We start from the raw sequence: 27,616 nt of genomic DNA, 5'->3' as shown, positions 1-27,616 counted from the left end.
CGGAAAAATTTAAAATAAATATGTTTATTCCACTAAGTATCCCATGATAGTTCTGGTAGTGTAGACTTTACTTACTACAGGCTACACTAGATTAGATGCTATGCTAACTATGCATGCATTAGCTTTAACTTTAGTTTTTTCAGAATTTTTTATTGTGTATGAGTTCATAGCTGAGTTTATGACAAACGGTAATTAAAGTTAAAATAAGTACCTATACACATTACACAAATAAGTTTTCAGAACCATAATCAAAAGTTAAATAAAGAATACTTGTGCACTTTAGCTTTAGCTCAAAGTGTTTCATAGCTAGCTCAAAGTAGTTGATATTTAAAGGCTAAAAAGAGTTAAGATTAATTAAAGTGTAGGCTTATAGAAACAATAAAACAGACAGATAACTATATGAATAGAGTTAAATGGCTAAAGATAATAGTTGGTAATGGATTATTTGTATATGTTTGACACTTTAACTTCAGTGTTAAAACATTTCTAAATAACATGAGCTGACTTTGGCAGGTCAGTAGATAGTTGAGCTCATATGTTTGCACTTTTGGGTATGACAGTAAAAACAGTAGGGTTTTTAAAAAGCATATTACATTTAAATGTCCATAATGATTCTAATGTTTTAATGACTTTTTTTTTTTTTTTTTTTTTTAGAGATAACCATTCACTCCACCTTTGTTTAGTTACAAATACCAATATGTCTTAAATGCTGTACTCTCTATACATCTTATATATATAAATCTATGCTATAAATCTGTGTTGCTGTCTAAACACTATTATGAACATATATACAAATGAGCTTCTCTACTGAATAAACTAACAGGTTTATTTTATAGAGTCCCACATACATGATCCTGCTACTTTAAATACTCACTAGCCCGATTATGTCACAGGTAAAACAGTTAAACCATAAATGCAGCATTTCTCCATGTGTGTGTGTGTGTGTGTGTGTGTGTGTGTGTGTGTGTGTGTGTGTGTGTGTGTGTGAGTGTCGAGCATTTGTTAAAAAGCACTGAGCCTCACTTTTATGTAAAATTGTTTCCTTTAAAAATGATGATGATGAAAATATTCCCTCATTGACACATTTTAAAAGACAGAGTTGGAGAACTGCGAAGTGTCGACGGTGCTGGTTTAGATTTTTTAATTTACTGGATTTGTTGGATTTGTTTTGAGTAATTGACAACCAAAACAAACCCCTACTGTTGGATAATGGTTTTGATAAAACGGATCATTTGAAACATAATTCTCATCTGTTTTTTGTGTAATTTTTTTGAGACTGTATGATGACATTAACTGTACATATGAAAGTGTAATGACAATAGTAATAGCGTTTCTAATAATGGCTGCAGTTACTCCAGCAGGTGTGAATGTGAGCTCTTTCCTAAGAAGTGTCTGTCAGCCTCTCACTCACACCCAGGGCGTCTGACGCAAATGTTACTCCTCAATTATTCAACCACTTTAAATGGCAGTCTTCACGACGGCAGGAGGAGGAGGCGAAGGCCACCAGAACACCACACCGTCTAGAAATACCTGCATAGAACTGTATTATCCCAGCGTTTTATCATCTGACTTTCACCGTGGGATCAAACAATCAAAACCCAAAACCACAATCAGATGCAAATATTTGTGCAGCGAGGATACCACCAATGTGCCGTGTCATTAAATTGTCACTTGTGATTTAAAAGAAGCATATTGAACACATTTCAGGAGACACCGGCATCAGCAGATTTCCTGTGCGGACAGCAGTCATCAGCTCTCACATGTTACTGATTCAGAACACATTGAGACAGCGCCTCATATTCCAACCATTTGCATTCTTTTGTTTAACACCACATGTTTATTTAGGATGATAAACAATCAAGCCTGGCGACGGCGAGGCATCAGCAGATGAATAGTGATGAAGTCAGGGTCAATATTAGTCGTGTGGCGAGAGTTTGGATGATAAGTGCGTTGAACACACATATGTCCTCTGTAGCCGGGATCACTGCTGTAGGCTAGCACAGCCTGGAAACTGTAACAACACACACTACACTGCAGACACACACTGAAATATCTTTGTGAGCAGCAAAATATCACCACATGAATTGTTCTTTGTTCATTTTTTAAAAACTAATTTCACTTTCAGAGTACAACAGGATTTTATATAGCGCTGTAGTTTACTTACGTGTAAATTAAAAAACAGTGAATAAAGGCTGGTGACTTAATTAAAAACTCATAAAATGAATCTGTGATCATCTTCTGGCAGCCTCACTTCAGAGCATAATCCCACCATGATTTACTGTATGTGAGTTTTTGCCAGCAATTAATTAATCAATTGCTCATCTTTATATTTAGACTATGAACTGATCACATAAACCGATATGTGCCAATTTCTTTTAAGGAGTGTTTGAAAAAAAAAAAATGAAAGCTGTTAGATTTATAAATGGTAATAATAGTTCGTACATCAGTGGTTATTCTCGTATTCTGCATTTGATTATCTTTATCCTCACTAGGGAGAGACCGATTATCAGATCCAGTATCCACATTTTCACATCTGTATCAGTAATTTTTTTTTTTAAATCCACATTTTATAGAATAAATAAACTGAAAAATGTGCAGTGATACATCTCTCTGCTTGTATCTGATTGGTGAAACATCACAAGTTGTAGCCTATCGATGCTGAAATGAGTAAAAAAAATAAATAAAATAAATTATCGAATATACATATTATAATGTTTTTTGAGTACTTCTGGTATGATGATTTGATGATGCTGTTATTTCTATATTATATACTCTATGTTCTATACTCCTATACATGTTGTACATTCTTATTTGTACCTTCTTGTTTTAACTTGAGTAAAGTGTCTTTGTATATCTTGAAAAATGCTCTACAAATAAAATGTATTATCATAATTATTATTACTAATAATCCCTTCACTTCAATGTCATAGCTTTAACTGAAATTTTATTGAACTGAATGTACTTTTTCATGTGATTTTACAGTCACATCTTAAAGGCATTATGACAAAATTAAAAGGAACTTTATTCCAAAAATTTCAGCCAGGTTTTCATTCTTATTGCAAATGTATATCAGTATCTGTCTCCTCTATTACTATATCTGGTATAAGAAGGAACATACTAGTTGGCCCCTAATCATCATTAGCTGCTGCTAAAGTTGTCGCCAATGTATGAAATAAAACAAAACATATGACACAAGATAAAAAGTCATTCATAAAAGCAAAGCTACAAAATTATCTTTATGAAGCGCGAATTACAACAAAGCTTTAATAAGTCGTTGATTTAGTTACATAATCCTCTTATTAGAAAGTTCCTACATTAAAACTGAGGTGTGGTACAGCACTGATACCATATGGCGTGAGAATTTTAAAAAGTGGAGCTTCGGGGCTGCTGTAGTAAAGGTCAAAGGTCGTAGTCAGGGTGGGTGCAGCAGCACCTGGTTAACTGGCCTACCTTCCCCGTCTTTGTATTTAATACAGTGCTGATGGGATAATCCTCACACTCCTACACCATAAAGATGTCTCTATCCTCTGGCCTCTTATCACACACACACACATAAAGTGCACACACACACACACACACACACATATACACATACATGCGGTGACATCTAAGGCTCAGCCTGTGTGTTTGAGGTACCAATCTCATAGGAGCAGCTGTAGCCTACAGCCTATATGGAGATGGAGGGGACCCAGTCACCCTGACCCTGTCACCCCACACACACTGCTCAGCTCTCGCAGAACAAGAGGCGAAGGCTGGGGGAGGGCTGGAGCTACTTCAAACACTTCACTATAGAGACTTAGAGAGCATTATCTGATCTAGGTGTCTGCACACAGAGATGGTGAAACACTTCTGTCCACTGCTGAGTGGGCGGTGAGAGTAAAATAGATGGTTGTTGAGTTAATGTGAATGAGGTGGTGTCTTAAAATGGCTTACATTATAGGTGTATGTGCAGCATTTTTTACTCTTAAATGCATCAGTATCATTGTATGGTGGCTGAAATTTAATTATGACACAATAGGGAGATTAAACATTAATCATCACACGTCTTCTCTGGTGTTTGCTTTTTCTTTGGGTTCACTGCAGAAAATAAACACTTCAGCTGGGATGTTTTAATTTCTGTTGCAACTGAGAAACTGAAAAAAATACATATTTTATTTGTATAAGTTATAAAGTCAATTTTATAAGAGGTTTTGCTCAGCATATTTTGGCACAATGTATGATGATGTAGAGGCTATCAGTATTATTAACAATGATTAAACACCACCTTATTTCTGAAGGAAATTCTATATTGTTTCCTTCACTGTATTTACTACACCTCTGCTCTATATATTAGCATATCATATTACACATAGGATTAGGTGTTGTAATGAAATAACAAAACCTAAAAGTAGATATAATGAGTTTCTTTGACAGAAATACAAAGCTCACACAAAATGAATGAACATTACAATATAAAAATAACCATAAATTATAATAACACCTTTTATGCCAGCATATGTGTGCATCGTACGATTTTGATCTGAACTTACTTCAATTGAATTGAACTGAATTGAAATGCAGATGTGATTTTTCTGTCCGTAACCTACTGGTATTTTTATACTTTTTACTTGCAACACATCTTACATCAAGTATTTTTCTACCTGCACATAAAAAATATGATTTGAATTAAAATCCCCCGTCCAGTCTGATAATTAAAAGTTGCTCCGGCGCCCTAGTGATCATTTCATATTTTACTTGATTGTTCGTGGGTTCATGCATTGTGATGTGGAGCTGCAGTGGGGAGAAGCTGATGTTAGCAGCAGGTGCTGGGTATCATGTATCTGAGCAGAGCTCCAGCTAGTGTGTATCACAGCAGAGCGGTGACTGTTGATTATAAGGCTCTGCAGTAGGGATGCTCATTAATCACCTCGCTACTGATAATCTCATTTAGTGCCGCCAAATTACCTCAGGCTATGTGCAAGTCTAGTGTGACTTTGTGTGTGTGTGTGGCTGTGTGTGTGTGTGTGTGTGTGTATGTGTGTGTAAACATTCACCCCCTAATTATGGTCCATTACTCGCAGTCAACCTCCTATATTTTTTTCCCTCTAACCCTTGTTCTCACTGAGTTCATCCATATGCAAACACACTAACACACACATGCACATGCACACACTCTGACGATACTATTGATCTACAGCTAATAGTGTGTCTCCACAGCTGAGGAGGATGCTCATGGTTTAATGACTCTATAATTACCAACATAAACAGAAATGGGAAATCAGACCCCGGGTGACACGCACATGTTGTCAGAGGTTGGTATTTGCTGCCACCTACCAGTCACAATGAAAAGTTGCTGAATTAAGATCATTTGTGCCTGCAGCCTGCAGATGGCAATGCTGACGCTGAGTGGAAGAGGCAAACAGAGTCAGTGTTGGGGAAATGACAGTGTATCTTTGCAAATTACCAATAATTCCCGACTGGCAGATGATCAACTAGAGCAGCACATTAGATCAGGTTCTGCTCTTCAGGGGCTTCCTGTGGTTAGAGAAACTTAAGGAATATATTAAAATGAGTAGCAACTATTTTAAACATTGTGCTGTCATTGTTATTTAGAGGTCTAAAGCTGCTCTTATATTGTCCATCTACACAAATGTGCGGCCTTTAGTTGTTTTTTTTTTTTTTAACATTTCATCAACCAAAATGGCTGTGGTATGCTAAATTAAAGTCTTGTGCCTTTTTTGCCTCACACAATAACCCAAACTCAATTTGGACTTGTTCATAGAAATGTTGTTTCAAGGTAAGCTAACCCATGGCAGTCAATGTTGTTCTCCCTTAAAAAAAAAACATCGAGGGAATGAGTTTCATTCAGCTTGAGTTTTTTGATTGTAAAAGTTGATGACCCCTGCTCCAGGAATGATAACTCAAACTACTTACAACTTATCAAAACAGGTAGGTTTTTAGCTTACCGGCTGACAGGCCATAAGCTACTGTCGTCATGTGGTGTCCGTCGTCGTCGTCTGCCGTCATCATCTGTCGTCGTCTGTTACAAAAATTTCAATTGTCTTCTTCTCCGAAACTACAGTTCTGATTAACTTCAAACTTGGTATACAGCTTCTTTATGATGATGTCAACAAAAGTTAGTGAAATTATTTCCATCTGGATCTGATTCTGGATTTGGTACGACTTTAAAAAATTTTCCCATTATAACAGATAGGAAGTGGATTGATACAACAAATCAGTAAGTATCAATGATATCAAGTTGGAATTTGAATTTTTTACAGATCTGATTGGAATATGACCAAAACATGGGCTATTTCTGTAATATAATTAATACACAGAACTGGGTGATAATAAATGGCATCTGGATGCATTTCCCAAAGCTTTTCATTTGGCTGGTAAGCTACAGGGCCATTGGTCCTATCTTTATTTCTTTCTATTTATTTATTTATAACTGACTCTTACAGTCTTTGCCACAGTTTCCAACATGTATCTTCACAGACAAGTCAAGTACACCTGAGGGGTGTTAGCTGGCAGATGTTTAGGATGAAACAAAAAATAACTGTAGAGAGGCAAATGTGAATAAATAAACGAATTAGCAAATAAAATCATATCTTTCCTTTTATTTCCCAAATTTCAGAATAGTCATCATCTGAGAAATGGCAAAAAAGCTAATTAGCGTGATTTTGCAGCAGTGCTTTTTTTTCATTATAGTCCACTGTAGCATATCCTTTACTCTGGTATAAGTGGAAATACAACTCTATAAAACTCTTCAATCACAAGTTGGATGGAATTCCCAATTTAAGGTGAATGAACATATGTGTTTTACTGAGATATATGCAATAAAAAGTTACAAATAAATCATTAAATCTATTATACCAAAAAGTTGCCTTTATGCTGTTGTCACTAATGCATTAAAATAGGTGTTTATATGTAGTATTGATATTCCAACCTCTCAACAGCAGGGGGCAGTCAAGGTACAAGAACACACTCATCACTACCAAAACCACAGACTGTATCACCCACTGAATAGAGTATAAAGCTCCCTGTTTACACACATCTGTCCTATGGCATCATCAAGTTTTTATCTTCAAACTAAAACTCATAGTTGTTTATTTTGTCAAAACAGCTCTATGACTTACAACAGGGTTTCTGCAGGTATCAGCAAATCTAATTTAATGCTTTTTACTTTAAACAAATTTAAAGCCCATGTCCAACTGCAGATACAGTTTTATATATAGTTTACCATCGACAGGCTTTAACCAGGTTCTGAATAGTTCCTCCTCCAATCACTTCTGCTGAAACTTGCATTTTCCCATTTTTCCAACATGTGTTAATATTCCCTCTACTCTTTCGCACGGCATGAGCATGCGCATAGCATGTTGCATTCCATAAATAATAGCCAATTACAGGGTTCCGCCTGTCAATCATCACACTATACTTTCAATCAAAATTATTAAATGTTTATATAATCAAAATAAATCATGAATAACAATGCTTTTTTTCCATCAAGTGTATTTAATTTTTTAATGCCTCTGGACATTGAATTTAATGCTTTTTAATGTCATTTAAGACCTTAATTTTCACAAAATCTATTCAGTGACTTTTAATGCTTTTTAATGACCCACAGAAAGCCTGTTACTACACTTCCTTTGACAGGTGGAGAAGCCCTGTTGATGGAATACTTGTATATGCTCACATGGTACATTTGAATCTTGTTTGTCCCTCTGATGAAGGCCAGCAGGCTGAGTGAAGTCCATTAATACATGCCATAATTAATAAAGGCATTTTAAAATTGTAACAAAACGCCTTGTTTTTTGCATTTTTTGTGCATTGACGGTCCCTTCACCAAAGAGCACCTCTTTTACCATTTTTCATTACTGGCTGGAGGTCCATCAAGTGCTCCTCTTTACCATTTGTTCAAAATGTACAACTGTGGTGGACATTTCAGATCAGAGGCACAGAAAAATAAATCTTCAAAGACCAACACGTTGACTTACATTAGCGACGGCTGCATTTCCTCATCCTCCATCCATCTTCTTCTGCTTTATCCGGGTCCGGGTCGCAGGCGCTGAGAAGAAAAAGAACAAAAAAGTTGTAGATTAAATCACATTGTACTTGAGCTTTGACAGTATTAAAAAATATGAAATCCAACTGACCACATGACCTGGACCTGTAGTGGGTTCCCAGCCCTATTGTCAGGTCATGACAGTCAGGACATGACACCTGTGAAACCAGGTCTGCATCTGGACTGGTCCTGTTCATGTGGTTTCTCTCCCCTGGTCTGCGACAAAAATTACGAACAAAGTGAACAAATGAGCCAAAACACAAAGAAAATTATCAACAAAAATACACAAAAATGACAAAGATACTCAATAAAATGAACAGCAATTTCCACAGAAAAATATTTAATGTGTCACCTGTCTGACTGCAGGGGTTCCACAGCTTTGACCTTTGGTCTGTCCTGGGTCAGTAAGAAAGTTGAAGATTAAATCACATTGTACTTCTTTGACAATATTAAAAAATATGAAATCCAACTGAACATATGACCCGGACCCTTGTGGGTCCTGATTCATGCCATCAGGTCCTGATCGGCGGCTGGTCTGCTTCTGGACTGGTCCTGTTCCTGTTGTCTCTGTTCGCTGATCTGGTACAAAAATTATAGACACAATGAACAAATGACCGAAAAAAATCTAGACAATCATAAAAAAAAATACAATAATGGGATATATAATGATACCTGTCTGTAAACTCAATTTACTCATTATTACTTTGATTTATCAGCAGTTATCTATATGTTGTGTGTGTGTGTTTACTATATATTTACATACACAGTGGACTTGATGTTTGCCACACACTTTCCAAAAAATAACATCCATCTATAAAATTATACTATAAATATTAAAGTACACATTACATAGTTTATATATTATGTATAAATGCGTAACTTGTGATGACGATGTTATGATGACAAAATTAGATTAAGAAGACACTTAAGAATACGTAAGACGAGTAGCTCACATGTTGTATATATGATGAAATCTCTTGTGACTTGTTAAACCAATAGATCTCTCCACACTCACATCTCTGAACATCGGACTGTGACACGTGCTATAAACCTGGAATATTCTACAGCTGAACACTATGTCCAGGTTACCCATGGCTCTGCTGTATCTCTAAGGTTCTGGTGTAGTGATGAGTTTCATCCCCTTCTAGGGATGGAGTTACACTTACGTGCATTTTATACGCATAACACAGTGGAGCCTCTTGATATAAATGAAGAACTGAATCTTACCTTTTGTCGGTCAGGTTCTTCTTTGGTGTTTATATGGTATTATCCATTTGTGTGTTGTGGATGAAAAGACAGATTTGAAAGATTTTGTTTCTCTTGAATGAATCAAATCTGCGTTTTTTGCTTTAATTAATGCATTACATATCTGATGACAGCATAGGCCTACATGGTCAGTGGTGATTAAACAATAGGCTTATAATTTCTAAATAATTTCTGAAGCATGTTGTCGTGGTCTAATGGAGGAAGGTAACTACTAAACTTAATAGTATCTAAAGTACTTCATTTCAGCAGTAAAATGAATCCAAAACATTAAATATATTGGTATAATAGTTAATTACTAACCATTTTACAGGCACAACTGGGCATAAAATCTAATATATCTATTATATATCTAAATTCAGTATTTCTTTCATTAATCATTTGACCTGCTGGGCTCCAGTATGGAAGTGAATACACCTAATAGAACAAATCATAAATAAATTATTGTCCTTAAACAAAAATTAACATTTAGGAAAATTTCAGCTTAGGCCTACAACACAACATGTCTCATTTAACAGTTTATTTTTAAAGAAGTTTTTTTTTTTTTTTTTAAGTGAAAACCACGGACAAAATTTTGAATTCTACTGTTGCCAGATTACTGTGGACTGTATATAAAACCTGGACGAGTTTTAAACAGTTACATTTCGATCTAGACCAGAGAAAGAAAAGCTGATATTTGAGCTTGAGAGAGATTTTGACAAAAGCCTTTGCTAGCGATTAGCATCAATGACTAGCGGCAGAGAACCGGAACCGGAGACCCAAATCCAGCAGGCACCGGAGGACACAGCAGAGGGATGACCACCACCGAGGACCAGCAGAGATGAGGACCAACACTTGCTTCCATCACCTGGGACTGGTAAGGACAGCAGGTTAAAAAATATTACTATCAGCTATGTTAGCATAACTAGACTTTAGCTATGAGCTAAGGCTAAAATATAGGCCTACATGTAATTGTTAGGAGGAACATTCAAAAGAGACATTTTCATTACATTATTACATTATATTAGTAAGACAGATATGCTACAAAAATAGACTTTTGTTAGTTATTTTGTAAGTTTATTTGCTGATATATTTTAATTATGAATAAGTATCCGTGTTCTCAATCGGTCTTTTGTTTTTATTTTTATTTTTTTTAATTTTATCAAGACTCACTAACTTTATCCACAGACGTAATTTGCGGGGAGGGAACAGGAGACATGTCCCCTGCTCTTTTTCAAAAGGCCGGTTTGGTCCCCTGCAGTTTTTGCCGTCCAAAAACAATGTTATGCTAGTACACAGAGAGAAGTTACACACTAGCTCACATCAGCACTGTCTGTGTTAGCTCAAGATGAAGGCTGTTTCCCTTAGTTTTAGACCGCCCACAAGCTCCTCGATTGGCTCTGTTGTTTCTTGTGTGATTGGCTGTCCCTGCTGTCACTCCAGCAGGTTGTTAATAGCACCCACCGGTTTGCTAGTTATCCTCTGTGGTAATCTGCCATTAGTGATGGGACTTCTGGCTCTTTGAAGGGAGCCGTTCACTGGAAAGAGCCGTTCAAGACTGGCTCTTTTATGTTTTTTGCATTATTTTGAAACACCAATATTTCAATGACTAAATAGGCTACACGTGATGATTGACATTACATTTTAAAGGTGTTTAATTGGCGCGGCAGTAAACATTATCTTACCGTAAAAAAGAATAGTTAGTTCAAATGTGTGGGCTAAATACATGACATGAGAGGTGACATTAGGCAAATGCTGGAATTTAACAAAAAAACATCACGGTACATTATGTGGACTAGTCTGTAGCCTAAAAATGAAGAAGAAAATAAAACATTTTCTCATGAAATAACATTTTATTCTCCTCAAAACAAGAACAATAAATGTGTGTAAACATACGGAAAAAATTGCACAAAACACAACAATGATTAATCACTGCAATTACTTAAATACCTGAACTATAGTGCAATTTTCAAGTTGCATGTCCATCTGTTCTTTCTGAAAAGTGCATCCAAATACTCCTCCTTTTTCTTTGGCTCATTACTCACAGGTGGTCACTCACTCACTCACTCACTCACTCACTCACTCACTCACTCAAACTTTTCTCCAGTTTCGACCAGTCCTCCAGCTCCGCCTCCTCCAGTATGCGCACTTCACGCTTCAAACTCTTGTTTTTTTGCTAACTTCTTGCCATGAGACATGCGCAGTGCACAAGGACTCTTTTTTCTGCTTGAACATTCTCCTCCTGCCCAATGCCTCCCCAGTGATGCTAAATTGACAGGCAATCAGACACTTCCTCCTTTAAAAAAAAATTAAAATGAACGGCTCTTTACAAAGACTCTGTTCCATCGTTGATTTCAAAGAGCCGTTCAAAAGATTCGATTTTGTTCGTGAACGTCACATCACTATCTGCCACTGTAAATTTTTGTTAATATGTTGGGCGTTTTGTCTGCCCGGGTTACATCAGCTAGACGGATTGAAATATCAGAGGTTTCATTTTCATTAACGTTTGACTCGGTGTCCTGCGTGCATGTCTGTATGTGTTTGGTAAGTCGGCACTGCCAGGATGTCCAAAAAAAGAAAAGTCAACATAAGAGACTTCTTTAGCAGTCAAAGTGTGAGTTACTCAAAGAAATGCTTTACACCCATCCTGCAACACCTTCACTGGCTCCCAATAAAGCAGTGTATCCACTTTAAGATCCTCCTCATCAATTACAAAGCTCTAAAAATCTTGTAACGTGTCTTTTAGTTTTATTGTAAGTGCTGAAAAATGAAATGTGTTATAATAATAATAATAATAATAATAATAATAATAATAATAATAATAATAATTATTATTATTATTATTATTATTATTATTATTATTATTGTAGAGCCTCAACAAGGCAGAGATTTTTTAAAAAGTTAATATTTAATGCCAAAGAGACACTTTTGATTATTTTTATTTATTATTTTCATATGTTATTTGTGTGTTAAAAGGCAGCAATTGTTTAAAAAACACCAACAATTGCAAGTTTTATGGAAAAATACAATAAAACCTGGGATTACAAATGTGAGTTTATACATCCATACTCATGATAATTGTGAAACTGACTTTTTCCTCAGACTATAACTGTACCATGAAAATCAATGATTGTTGCACCCCATTTTGTCCCACTGCTCATGTCGTCATCAGTATATTTTTGCAGGTGCCAGAGATGAGGAAGGAGATGGAGGAGGAGAGGTGGAAGGAGGTAGAGGAGGAGTGGCTGGAGGAGATGGAGACGTGGCTGAGGGAGATTGAGGAGAAGATATAAGAGGAGCGGCTGGAGGAGACGGAGGAGTTGCTGAAGGAGATGGAGGAGGAGGAAAAGAAGGAGTGGATGGAGAGGTGGCTGGAGGAGATAGAGGAGGAGAGGATGGAAGAGGTAGGTGAGGAGATGGAGGAGGAGTGGCTGGAGAAGATGGAGGAGTGGCTGAAAGAGATGGAGGTTGAGGAGGAGTGGCTGGAGGAGATGGGGGAGCAGAGGATGGAGGAGGTAGGTGAGGAGATGAGGAGGAGTGGCTGAAGGAGATGGAGAGGAAGGTAGAGGAGGGGTGGTGTAGAAGATGGAGGAGGAGGTAGAAGAGGAGTGGCTGGAGGAGATGGAGGGGGAGGTAGAGGAGGAGTGGTGGAGGAGATGGAGGAGGAGAGGCTGGAGGAGATGGAGGAGGAGGTAGAGGAGGAGGGGCTGGAGGAGATGGGGGAGCAGAGGATGGAGGTGGTAAGTGAGGAGATGAGGAGGAGTGGCTGAAGGAGATGGAGGAGGAGGTAGAGGAGGAGTGGCTGGAGGAGATGGAGAGGAAGGTAGAGGAGGAGAGTATGGAGGAGATGGAGGAAGAGAAGAGGCTGGAGAAGGTAGAGGAGGAGGAGAGGCTGGAGGAGGTAGAGGAGCAAGCAAAGATCTTGGAGATGATGAGTGATATTAAAGCCCTAAAATTGCATAATGCAGAGAAAGACAAAAAAATCTGTGATCTTGAACGTAGGGTGGCTGAGCTGGAACAGTATTCTCGGATTAATGATGTTGTGATCACAGGTCTAAAGATACAGCCCCAAACATATGCTAAGGCTGTGGGAAAAGTGACTGAGGAAAACATGTCTGAAGATGATCGGGCAACAGTGGAGGAGCAGGTTGTGTCATTTCTGAAAACTAAGAAGATTCCTGTAGACCGCAATTTTATTGAAGCATGTCACCCTCTCCCACAAAAAAACGCCACCCATCCACCAGCCATCATTCTCAAATTCACAAACAGGAAACAAAAGATCGGGCTCCTAAAGCAATGGAAACTATTAAGAGGAACTAATGTATATTTAAATGAACATCTGACAAAAAAAAATGCAGACATTGCTAAGAAAGCTCAACTCCTTCGTAAACAGGGGAAAATCCAGTCAACATGGTCCTCCAACTGCAAGATATTCATTAAACTGAATGGTTCACCAGAGGAAGCAAAGGTAAAAATTATTAGAGAGTTGAATGAGCTAGATGTGTATTAATGACTCTGAATTTTAATTTGGGTGATTTTCTTTATTATTATTATTTTTTTAATTATTTTTTTATTTTTATTATTGATTGTGTTTTAATTTATTGTGATAATCATGTGACAAAAACCACATCATGTCATCCACTTACCTTTATCACTCATGTTTATTTGTGCACAAGTTTATCAATAATAAGCAAGATCTTCCGGACACTTTTCTTTTTTTTTTTAGTTTTTCATCTGATTTACATTTATACTCAACTAGACATAGTGACAATCTTCATTTACCCTTCTGTCGAACATCTGGTCATCAATTTAATATTTTATTTAGAGGTCCTAAATTGTGGAACAATCTAGACATGTCTTTAAAGTCTATATTGTCATTTACATCTTTCAAAAACTCACTGAAAAAACATCTCCTGTCCTGTCTTTTTCAGTGTTTTCTATATTGTTAATTGTTGTTTAATTATTGTTTTCTTATGTTTGTACATTCTATTTTTTTTATTTTATAATAGATGATGGGAGTGGAACTCTGTACAAGCCCTTTGGGCTTCGTTCCCTCCCTGCACTGTTTTTTTATTGTGCTAAATAAATAAATACAAATACAAATAGCATCAACAATAATTACCCAAACCCCTGAAGCGGAGGCAAGGGGTACTGTTTTTGGTTCGGTTTGTTTGTTTGTTAACACCCTAGTAGCAAAACTATTGGTTGAATTCATACCATAACTGGGTTTATAGATTGCCAGTTACCCATAATAGATATCATTACATTTTGGGAAAAGTAGGTCAAAGTACAAATTTTTTAATGAATTTTTTTAAAAAAAAATTTCCCCCATTTACTTATAATGGGCGAAATTTCACATGTCTGTAGCAGCAAAACTGTTGGTTGAATTCATACCAAAATGGGTTTATAGATTGTCAGTCACCCAAAATACATGTGGTTACATTTTGAGAAAAGGTCAAAGTCAAATTTTTTATGAATTGTTTAAATGTTTTTTTTCTCGCATGTACTTATGATGGGCAAAATTTCGAATGCCTATAAAAATATCAATTTTGTTTCAATTTACTTCAAACGTGGCACATATATAGAGGCAGTTGATATGCTGACATCAGCACATGCATAGACATGATGACACCAGCTGGATCGATGCCAAAATAGGCTACAATAAGTGCGGTTTGTTGTGCCTTGCACCACTCTTTAGATTTTATTATTATCATTATTATTATTATTATTATTATTATTGTTATTATTATATATTCTATACAAAGCTCCTTATCGCTCTATATTTTATATATTGATCTATGTACCCAATTTGCATTGAAAACTTTATAGTATTTACAGTGCTTAGTGAGAACAGTGCTTAAATATAGCATTAGTACAATAAACTTTCCAACACTAAAATATAACTAATAGTGAGAGAAAACTTTGCCTCATGATTCCATTCTAGACATTAACACATTCCGTCTTTATTCTTTTAAGAATGTGTTAATTCATGTTTTATCAGCTGCATTATGCTTGACTCCTTGTTAATCACTTTTCCTGTCTTTTCCACGTCATTTTTACATGTTTTTGTGTTCATACTGAGGCAACAGACACCATATGTCTTCTCCCTCCATATTGTTATCTTCATACGTCAAGGTATATACAATTAAAGTGTCCACATTCAGTGTCTTATTCAATTCCCAAGCCAATCTCTCGTCTCTCCTTCATTATTATTCTCCTTCGTGTCATCCAGGTCTCGTGAATATCATTACAGACTTCAAAGCAGGGGGACCTTAATCAGTGAAGTTCCAGTGATAGTGCAGCTCTGTCACCCCTGGGGCAGTCTAGTGCAGCCAAAATTAATATGGAGATGAAGCCAAGAAGCCCTTTACACCGAGAAGGACCTGAGATAAGCCAAGGATGAAGGTGTAAGAGCTGTAAGGTGACTGAGCGTTGAAGTGTCTGCGGTAGTTTTGTGCTTCACGGATTATATTTACATGGACATAGGTAGTGGCTCATAGGCTGTGCATTCTGGAGGTATTTCACACATTTACCACACAGAATAATGTTTTTTTCCCCCTAAGCATAGTGATGATGACAACTATTATAAACCGAAACATGTGATCTACCAGCAGGGGGCAGTAGTGTTACATATAAGCTTATTCATGATTTTTTTTTTTTAAGGTCAGACAAGAGGAACACTCAAAAACTACAGCTTTTTCAGGAACTGATGACTAAATGATTAGACTTCTTAATCATTCAAACAACCTGCAAATGTTTTGCATCAGTAAAAACACATTTTTAAGGTAATGTTCTCATTAGAGATGAACATTTCATGCACTCTGACATTTGGTAAAATACACTAAAAAATAAAACACTGTACTAGTGCGGTGAAAGATTTCTCATTGCGAAGGATGAGAAATTGCAGGGCAGAAGTAAGTGAATATAAGGGAAAAGACAGAGTTCAGAAGAATGAGAAAGAAAGGGTGAGACAGTGATAAGGTGACAAGTTGTCCTTGCGTGGTGATCCATGTCTACACCATGTGTGTGTCCATCCCCATGACGACTCAACACAGACCTGATAAAAATGCAACGGGGCACCATAACGCCCCCACCACTCCTCCACCCCCCCTTCTTATCTTTTTTCACGCTTTACTATCCGAACACACTCTCGCCCTCCTTTCTTCCTCATCAGCTGCATTAGAAAAAAGAATACACACACACACCAGCTCTCACCAAGTCTGAAAATGCTAGAGCTCTTCATGTCTATGTTTTCCTCTCACCCTCCTCTTGAGGAAATGTGACCCCAGGGGCTTCATGAATGATCTCATTTCTGCTATGCAAACAACAGAATGTACACTGTGAGGCACAGAAGCAGCTTTGAAAGAGACTACCTCTGTGTGTGTGCATATAACAAGTGTGTGAGTGTTTGCATAATAGAGTGACAAATTGGCTATTTTGTTCTAATAATAACATATCGCAATGATTTTTCACACCCATCTGATTGATTACCATGCCAACATCAGCCTGGCATTCAGGCAACTTCCCTCACACTGGCTGAAAATCACATGCGACATGATCATGAGTTTCTGTTTTAACCTTCATTTAAACCAGGGATATCAAAAATATGGTCCGCCGGCCAAAACTGGCCCACTAAAGGGTCCAGTTAGGCTTTTGGTATGAATTTATTAAATGCAAAAATTACACCGTGGATATTAACAATCAAGGGTATCTAAAATGTTAGTTCAGGGTCCGCATACAGACCAATTCAATCCCAAGTGGGTCAGAGCAGTAAAATAGTGTCATAAAAACCTATAAATGATGACAACTCAAATTTTTTCTCTTTGTTTTAGCGCAAAAAAGTAAAATTATATGAAAATGTTTATAATTTCTAAACTATCCTTTCACAAAAAATGTGAATAACCTGTACAACTATGAACAACCTGAAATGTTTTAAGCGAAATAAGTGCTGTTTTAATAATATTTTGCCTGTTACTAAATATTTGGTACCTTTTTAGATCACTGCAATCTGAAAGTTGTAATGCATATGTGTTAATATAGACAAAGGCATAATATTCTTAAAATTGCACTTAATGTACTTAAGAAATTTCAGGTAGTTCATGGTTGTACATGTTATTCATATTTTTTTAACTGTAATTCTTAAAGTTTGGAGCTGACATTATTTTAAGGTAGTGCTGTCAAATGATTAGATTTTTTAATCAGATTAATCACAGGGTTGCTGTGGATTAATTTTGATTATGATTAATTATCATTCGTTTTTAATCTGTATTAATCGTGTTTCATTTTGCATGAGCAAACAGCCTCAAGAAAGAAGGGAATATATATACACTTAATAGGTTTATTCAACACCTTCAACAGTCTCAACAAAACAACTTGAAACAACTGTTCCATCTTCGTTTTTTTTTTGTCCTCATATTTCCATCCAGAGGGCCAATGTGCTGTTTAGTGTCTTCCATCTTTCTGGGCTGGTTCTGCTGCCTGTCACTACCAGATCAACTGCCCATTTGTTCATGCACGACAGTAACTCTACTTGGACAAACTGTGCCAAATATGTTGCCAGAGATATTCAGAGTCATTCTGCACTGCAAATGGGTTAATTGTGTTAAAATTTTTCAACAGATTAATCATGATGATGGATTAATCAGCACTAACTCGTTAATTTTGACAGCCCTATTTTTAAGTCATTATTTTATTATTTTACTGGTCCAGCCCATTTGAGATCATATTTGGCTGCATGTGAACCCTGAACTAAAATGAGTTGGACACCCCTGATTTAAACAGAACCCAACTACAAACACATTTATATTTAAAAGAATACATAATAATCTTGCTAAATACAGCTTTAATTCAATATTCATCAGATAAAAGTGTTGGGAGTTCTACTTTTACAACTGGTTCATTATAATATTCAGCAGTCTCACACAGAGCACAAAACTCCCGCTGCAGTGCTCTTGCTGGGCTGAAACTTTGGAACGTGTTGCACTTTCACCACACCCCAATCAGTGATGTCACAGCAGGTGGGTTTCCATCAGCTGTCAAAGGCAACACACCTGCTGTGACACCACTGATTGGAGTAAGACCAGAAGTAAATACATGCTCAGAAGTTTAAGCTGTTGGAAAGTAGAGTAGTACTTTTGCATCAATTGAGTGCTGGATTACCTTTTACTACTACAATAAAATAAAATAGAAACAAAACACATATACAGACAAATTAAAGGAAAAACCTGATGAGAGTGGTCTTTTTCATTGTATAGAAGTCTCCATCTATACGGCATGAGGGCACTGAATGATTTGATGAGTATGAGAGTGACGTGAATCCTGTGTGATGGCCTTAAAAGTCACCAGATCTCACTCCATTTTGGACCAAAATACTCTCCAGCACCATCTAACACTAAATGAAGATGTATCTTTTAGACAAATGTCCGTCTCCACCAAAAGAGTTCACAGACTAGAATGAAGCCAAAGTGAAATGAAACTTGTAAGACACTTTTGATGCACACATTTATTTCAGACATCACACTTAAGAATGACATCATACCATCAACCCATGTTAGCTCAGTGTGTTTGACTCATTTATTCAGACACAAGTTTACAATAGTTATAGCTTTCACTGCTGTTACTGATGTGTGGATCAACCCGGGGTGCCGATAAGGGGGGGTAACCATGACGAATTCATGGGGCCCAGCATTAGTGGGGGGCCCATAGAGCAGTGGAGGGGGTCCAGTGGATACAGGCTAGAAGTTGTGAAAATTTTGTGTAAGATCCACTATATGAGAGAGGCATAGAAGTTGGGAAAGTATGTTAAGTTTCAGTTTTGTTTCACGATAGCATAGGTGACAGTATGTATGGACCACAACCCCACCTACATGACCCCCCCCCAACTCCAACAGATCGACAAGATACTGAATTTTGTGGAGGGTCCACAACATTTACCTTTCATGGGGCCCACAATTGGTAGCGGCGCCCCGGGGATCAACCATCCTAAATACTGAAGTCAGGGTTTGTGAAGGTCACCCAAAGTCTGAAATACCACCTCAGGTCAGGTTTCCCACTTGAGATGGTATTCCAGTTGAAAGTTTTAACTAGTAAACTCAAAAAGTTCTGCCTTGCCAATTCAACATCACTAACATCAGATATTTTGTTTTTCTTTTACTTTCTCCCACATATGTAGAGAGAAACAAGTTACAAGCCTGCAGAGAATGAGTTACTCAGTTTTACAGAGTGTTCTGTAGCTCACTGTTTTTATTTCACTGCCTGCACCCGTATGATTTTGGTTCAACATGATGGTGTAGTGGTTAGTACTGTTGCATCACAGCTGGGTTCAATTCCTTTCTCCTTCCTTTCTGTGTGGAGTTTGCAGGTTCTCCCCATGTGTGTAAATTCTATCTGGGTACTCCAGCTTCCTCTCACCGTCCAAAGACATACACTTCATAGGTTAATTGGTCTGTCTAAATCACCCATAGGTGTGAGAGTGAGAGTGAATTGTGGTTCTTCTGTGTATGTCATCCCTGTGATGAACTGGTGACCCCACCTTCACCCGATGTTAGCCCGCATAGGCTCCGGGACCCTGCGACCCTCTTGAGGATTAGTAGTTGGAAAATGAAATGAAATGAATTAATGCTTTGGTTTGGTGTTGATTGAATGCTGCCCTGTGGTACCTACGTCAGCTAGCTGCTAACTTTGTCTTAACCAGAGTTAAATGTTTAAATTTATCCTTAATGACTTAATCAGATGGACATAAACTCAGCATATAAATGTTCATGTTGCTTTGTAGCTGGTGGACGAAAACAGCTAGGTAGCCACATAGTACCACATCAACTTTGTGAGGTATTATTATGTCCATGTCCAAGAATGAACCATAACCTAAAACAAAACATCAAAAGTTGTCATTTTTAGATTTTGGAGCTATTCTGTGAAGACATCTGTTTCTTGAGTAAAGGCCTGTACAAACTCTACAAGTAGAGAAACATGTATTCTCCCTTGCAAGACTTTTTTCTTATGTTTTTCTTATGCAAAAACTATTGTGTGATTGGTCAGAAATCAGAGGAGAGCGTGGTTTATGCTATCTCTTCCATTGTCACATTAGGCTGCCTTCTGTTATGGTATTCTGTTGTTCACTCAGATTCCCATAATGCTTAGGGAGCATGACGTGTGCTGCAGTCTCTTGCAAAATTTTAAATGTCCTAGCCTAGAGAAAACAAACTAATTTTTGTGTTCCTCCGGAGTGTGTACAGGCCTTAAAAACGTCTTTTTAATGGTTCAGACAATAACAGGGTTCTACAGCTTGAATAACAATAGAATAAATCTGGGTACAGACACCTAGAAAATACCTATTGTAGGATTAATTCATTGGTTAAACATTTCAGACATAACAAGTAGCAAGAGAAAATCATCACAAGGTTCATTTGTGTGTTTATAAAGTGGTTTTAGCCCTGATAATGTCAGTGGCTTTCAAGGGTGTTTCCAGGAATGCGCTAGCATGCTAACAGGCTAATACACTGTGTTACTATTCAAACTGATGTCAGTGAGGGAGTATTTTTAGCCAGCTTTCATGATTCACAACAGTAAATGAATATAAAATGTCTTTGCGCAAACTAAGTTCTTGCATATCGATCCAAGCCATGTAAATCACCGTCATTTCCTTTGGAGGCGTTGCTAATACAGCTAATCTGTTATTATACGGGAGTGACAGGAGGAAATGAAAGGGCAATAGCAAGTGCGTGTCTGAATTAGCCTTTTTATTTTAGTCAGCTTCACTGTCTAATGTTTCCAGTGTGGTTCGGGGAAAGTGCACTGGCTCGGTGCACGCCTAATGGGACAATGAAACCCCGGTTCATCCACCGGCTTTATTACGTATTGGCTGTGTGACTCTTCCGCCCTTGTGCTTACCGGGAATAAATTGCCCTGCAATGTATTGTGGTCCAGGGAGAGCACAGTAACATTTATTATGTACTCGCCGCAGGGTAAGTCATCAAGGTTGGAGAGAGAGAGGACCATGGCTTAGGACCGGTGTAAGAATAGCAGAAGGAGAGTTTTAGATCCAAAGCGCAACAGAGGAAACATTCACCTCCTTCACCTACTATCTTTTCATTTTTTCAAGTCGGGTGTTTATCTCTTCTTCTCTACCAGTCCCTTTCATCTTGTCTTCCACCTCCCTCCCCCTCCCCTTCCCCCTCCTCCCCCTCCTCCTTCTCCTCCTCTCTCTCTCACTCACACCCAGACTCTCTCCTCCTTTGGTTTCTCTTCCCAGACAGCCTAGAGACGCAGAGAGAGATCCCCCAGACACACTAGATCAATGACGGTGATAGGAAGAGCCTCAGAGAGTCAGGAGAGGAAATTAGACGGCTGTGCTCACTGCCAGCAGATTTCTTATTTCCAAAAGGCTCTCATTCCAGCCTCTCATCTTGATTTCCAGAGCTGTGATAAGTTCCACTGATGCCGACTTAAAAGGAAAGCCCGCTTGCCAACGCGATAGTGTGTCTTTCCTCCCCTCCTCTGCGTTGTGTGAACAATATCCTCTTAATAAAGCATTTACACCAGCGTGCGTCATTGTGCTGTAACATGCTTTGAGTAAACAGGACACTATACCCTTGTGTGACCTCTGGACAGGCCCAAGAAATGTGCAAGGAGGGGCTGGCGGGCTAGTGAGATCTGGATGAGTGACAGAAGAGAGCATCTGTCAGAGAGACACACTAGCAGACAACTCATACATTATTCACTAAATGAAGGCATAATATAGGCAGGAGCTGAGTGCATAGGCCACGTACTTGTGCTTGCCGGCTCATGTTTGTGTTTTGTTTTTCTTCATGACTCATGTTAAACTGAAATGGGATACATATATAGTCCAGTGAATGAGGTGGCATATATGACATGGAAACAAAAGAGGAGCAATTACTGGTGCATGTGAGTGTGTCTTTGCATTGGTCTCTATTCAAGACACTAGGGTTACATTTTTTTATGTATGTTTAAAGACTACACTAGTAATTAATAACTGTTCAAATGCTGCTTGTCAACTGGATGTTGTTGTTTCTATAGACTATTTGTGAGGACGTAGACACCACAATGTTTCTGGTTGGTTTGTGGACTCGTGTTGGTAGCTTTTACAGAGAGTGGAAGACCTGATGGTTCTGGTTCCATCCCATGGGACCTTAATTACAAAAAAATGTCATTACAGTCTAAGGGAGAGACCAGTAAAAAAAATTTTATCCCATCTGAATGATGCTACTGTTTGCACTTGGTTTGTCAGTTAGAATGATAATAATACATGAATATTATCATATCAATGATTTAAAAAACTGTTTAAGTATCAGACTGTGAAAATACAAAATTGCAAAGACTACAAACCTGAAAGTCATGAGCCTCAGAGAGCCAGGAGAGGAAATTAGACAGCTATTCGATCTTAAACATGACCAGACTTGTTGATTTTTACCCCTTTTAATATTTTTTCATCTCACTTTCGAAGAACAAGGTGAAATATGCCAAGATAATGGTTAATCTGGTTATGGTGACGTGTGTCACATGCAAAGAAACGCAGTCCACTGAGTCAGTTCCACCCAAACCCGATGTTAATTTACTTTATGGCTAAATGTAAGTGTAAACATCATATGTGTAAACAGTGGCAAGAAACAGGAGCAAAACATTATTTGTCTCTTGCCACTGACCACTGTTCTTATTTTTATAAAGTTAACTATTTAGCTAGTTAACTATTTAACAGTAATACATAACACTGGTAACAGTCAACTCTGCATCATTTATTCAGATACAAATTAGACAGCTAATTGACACATAATGTATTATAGAATTATTACTGACATTGCTAATGTAGCTAAGTTAAACTTCACTGAAAATTGTCAAAACAAAATCCTCAGTGTTAGCTCTTAACCCCAATACTGGAACTGTAGGAAAAACACCCACATGCAGTCACTGAAGTCAATATTGCCCCTAAAATTCTATTAACACAGCAATACTTTATGAGAAGACCACTACAGGGGCCTACAAATAGAGTAAACAAAGAAATACTAGAATGAAATGAAAAACATAGGGACTTTTTTAGATAGTGGTTGATGTGTTTTAAAACGGGAGTGATTTGGAGTTTTATTCACTGACACACTGACACCAATTTTGTGTCCTGGTTGTTCCTTGGTCATTTTCTTTAACATGTTATTTATAATGAGGCTTCAGGGGAACACAAAACATTATATATTCATGATATAAAGGCATAAATTAAGATTTATGTTCAGAAAAAAGTCATCCATGTGCATTATTTATAAAGAGCTAATACTAATCTTTATGGCATCAGCTCTTGACAGTGCTCAAAATCATTCAATCCTGATTGGTGCATTGAAAATATGAACATCAGCCCACTGTTTGCTTTTATTTCTCACTTATTATTTTCTTTTTTTTGCACACATACCTGGAGAAGCAATATGGGAGTTGTGTTTTCATTATTTAGTGTGTTTTGATGCTAACAGGTATAGAAGGCTGATGCATCCTTCCTGTCTTTAACCGTTTGCCCTTTTTCCTTTTTTCCCAAGAGACCGATGTACAGCCCCTTCCTTAGCATTCCTCAAACAAAGTGCAGAGGGGGTCGCACTGACATTGTCGCAGCGACCTTTGACCCCATCCTGTCACTGAACACATCTTGCCTCCTTCAATCTACCAAAGCTGTTTACTCGCTCTTCTCCTCTTTGACTTCAACCCCCACTTTCCATTTCTTCAACCTTCAAGTCTGAAATTCATTGTGTACTGTAGATAAGCAGATCAAACTATGACAAGCGTGGCAATGTGACAGTAACAATAAATAAATTAGCCAGTGTACATATTTATCATATGTATGAATAAACAAAATCTGTATTGTTGCTAAGCGATGCTGTCATTTTCCATCTCTATTGTTGGTGTTTCTCCAGGTTGAATGAGCAAGTGTGTCACGCTCATATTTTGTTCGCTTTCTCCCTCTCCTGCTATTTCTCTCTCGGGATTAAACACAGGGAGAAAATAAAGAAAAAAGGACAAAATGACAGTGTGAGGACATGTTTTTCTGCTGGTAGGATTTCGCTCAGGGATGGATCAAGCTGTTGACATTGTTTCCCTGGACAAACACAATAACACAGTCACTCTTATAGACCAGTAAAGGTAATATTTTGTTTGAAATCCACTGTTTTCTCCTATCATTATATGAGGTAGTCAGTTGATATACATGGCAAATTAAACCATGTATTAAAGCACTTTCTCAAAAACTCATATAACAATGGCAGTACAGAGAACAGAGGCTCCATGGATACAGTTACTAGTAGGCAAATAACATTACAAAAATCCATACCACACTGTGTCTTTGGCAGCTATTGGAGATGGGAAATTGAAAAAGTAGGAAGGTGATTGGTAAGTGTCTGACCACGGAGACACCGCATTGATTTCAGTTAACTTGATGGTCTTAAAACCAGATAAATCTTCCTAAACACAATTTCCAAAATACTGATTATTAACTGAATACCGTTCATTAGGTTTGCAGGTTTGTAGGGTGTCTCCCATGTGTTTCAAATAATTTTGTTTTCGGCGTCCACTGGGGGTGTGTCGCTAATCGAATGAACCTTTGCCATTTGGCGTCTTGATCAATTCTTGCCGGTCCATTACACTGGTAATATTGCAAGATGTGAGTGAAAGCAAAGAGCTTGTGTCAGTCTGGGATGAGTGAAACCATTACAGGGATTTTCATGAAAAGAGGGAAAAGCTTCAGTATTCCCTGATGTGGTTTTGCTGAGGACTAAGCCTGTGTCATTCATTAATCTGTAAATTAAATTTGATGGCACATCTGCTGGGTTGTGAAATGACATAAGATACCATGGCCTTTCACCTTGTGCCTTCATCCTGCATCCATCTGATAGTCTCACGCATCATCAGTGTCAGATATTATATACACAAATATGACCTGTGTAATGAAGTTCATTTGCAGATGGAAAATACATCCCAGTCTTTATCAGCTCAGGGATGTTGAAAGTCTTTACTGAAGAGATTATGAGGCAGAGACTCCTAACGGTCGTTCATTTCGGTGTTGCTGATTAAACATGGTCAGTGTAAAAGAAGTGGACACAGCACGCGAACATTGTGAGTGGGGAAGACCTTTAGTTTTTAGTATTTCTGTCACATCAGTCTAATTCAGGAGAACCTCAGTTTAATTTGGTTCTGTTTAAGTCACAATTTTACATTTGGTTTTATCTGAAATTGAATACATTCATGACTAAAAATACTGCAAAAATATGATGTTCTTGATGCTTTGCCTTTTGATTGTTGATGTTTAAGACTTCTAAAAGATTTGTTGTGTATATCTAACCCAGTGGTTCCCAACCTTTTTTGGCTCGTGACCCCATTTTAACATCACAAATTTCTGGCGATCCCAGACATTCAAAACAGAGACTTTTGTTTTTGGCTAAAATTAATTTGTTTTTGATCATGTAATAGTTTGCTATACTATGTTGCAAATAAACATTCATTTTAGAGGACATTTAGTCTATATAATGTATATTATAATGGGCGGAGGCAGAAAAGCCAAGTATAGATTACTGCACAAAGTGAGAATTTAATTTTCCTTGGTCAGGATATGTACAGTCAGTCCAGCTTGTATTTACAAGGCTGACAATTAATACTGAACAAACAATAACTCAAACTATGAATTATGAAAGAACAGCATCTTAAACTGACCACAATGAACATTTGAAAGATAAACAGTACCACAGTGCTTCAGTTTCAGCTTCACAGTTTGTCATGTCTTTTATGTATTGGGATTGTCTCTGTCAACTCACCATATATTTTTTTATTAGTAAGTTTTTTATTTTTGATTTGTGTCAATTACTGGAAATTTCAGGCGACCCCATTTGAATTCCAGGCAACCCCATGTGGGGTCCTGACCCCAAGGCTGAAAAACACTGATCTAACCTTTCCTAAACATGTGACAGCCATTTATTAACTCAAATGAAGAAATTATGATGAGCTAATTCAGCACAATATAGGGCATAAACACATCCTCTTTAGTGTCTAAATATCCAGACAAGACCAATAGTGCAACTGAAAAACTGGGAAAACTGTACTTTAAATAACTTTTTTAAAGCAAATGACTAGTATTAGTTAAAACATTACTGTACATTTTAAGCGTAGATGGTCTGAGTCTTTGAGGGTTAAACAAAAGCTTCGCTCACTGACAGTACTCTACCTGAGTAACTGAATATTCTAGTCATGCAGTGTCAGGACTGTCTTGCTCTGTCCTTTAACTATCTGTGCGTTATTGCATTGAAAGTCCCCCTCGATACATGAAAAATCAACAGCCTCTGAGGTGACACCCAGAAAATGCCGCGCTTTGGCAAAGACCTTCATTTTTTTTAACTGCCAATGTCTTTTGCACTGATTTAGTCATTTCAGTACTATGATATGCATCCTTGTGTGCATCAAGACAAGTCCTCTCTAAGCACTATTTTGCAAATGCAATGTTGTAGCTTCCTGCAATTAGCACTGGCCATGAACTGGCCAATAAAGGGAGAATGGAGGTTGCCAGTCCTATCTAAATACAGGCACAATGATTAAAAAAAAAAAAGTGTAGAAATACAGTAGATCTGACTTTGCAAAACTAATAATATGACATTTACAATACACAAACCAGCCAAAAATGTCCCCTCCATTTACATGAATTTGAACCAAACAAATAGGTAAGAGTTTTTCACTGGATAATTACTGCAGTTAGATAGATAGATAGATAGATAGATAGATAGATAGATAGATAGATAGATAGATAGATAGATAGATAGATAGATAGATAGATAGATAGATAGATAGATAGATAGATAGATAGATAGATAGATAGATAGATAGATAGATAGATAGATAGATAGATAGATAGATAGATAGATAGATAGATAGATAGATACTTTATTGATCCCCGGGTGGAAATTCAAGTTCTTATGTTTCTTTACTGATGCAGTAACTTCTCATTTACTTGAACAACCATCAGTTGGATAGAGAGCATAAAGACTGGACTATGTTTTAATGGAAAAACATCAACTGGACTAATGAGTTCAGACTGACCCTGTCCCAGGAGGATGGACACATCAGAGGGAGAAGAGAGGCAGATGAACTGATTACCCATCATGCCTAGTGCCTACAGTACAAGCCTGCGGGGGTGATGTTATGATCTGGGGTTAGTTCAGTGATATTATTTGTCCAGAAAGTGATGGAAATAAATGTTATGATGTTGCATAAGCTTATCAAAATTATTTAATGGCAAATGCATGTCGTAATCAAAGTAAATGTTATATTATATTGAATTATAATGTATTATTATAATGT

The 27,616-nt window shown here is 37.4% G+C and overlaps 2 long non-coding RNA genes across 2 annotated transcripts in view; both read right to left on the bottom strand.

Moving 5' to 3' along the window:
* Positions 1 to 27,616, bottom strand: part of LOC115428416 (uncharacterized) — a 590,809-nt gene that overhangs the window by 387,513 nt on the left and 175,680 nt on the right. The gene's annotated exons all lie outside the window — the stretch shown is intronic.
* Positions 8,222 to 8,877, bottom strand: LOC115428415 (uncharacterized). Its single transcript, XR_003936622.1, has 3 exons — positions 8,533 to 8,877; positions 8,397 to 8,440; positions 8,222 to 8,260 (listed from the first exon to the last, which is right to left on the bottom strand). It is a non-coding gene; the product is annotated as an uncharacterized LOC115428415 (long non-coding RNA).

The sequence above is a fragment of the Sphaeramia orbicularis genome, chromosome 11, assembly GCF_902148855.1.
Source record: "Sphaeramia orbicularis chromosome 11, fSphaOr1.1, whole genome shotgun sequence".
Taxonomy (NCBI): Eukaryota; Metazoa; Chordata; class Actinopteri; order Kurtiformes; family Apogonidae; genus Sphaeramia; species Sphaeramia orbicularis.
This window is presented reverse-complemented; position numbering and strand designations above follow the sequence as displayed.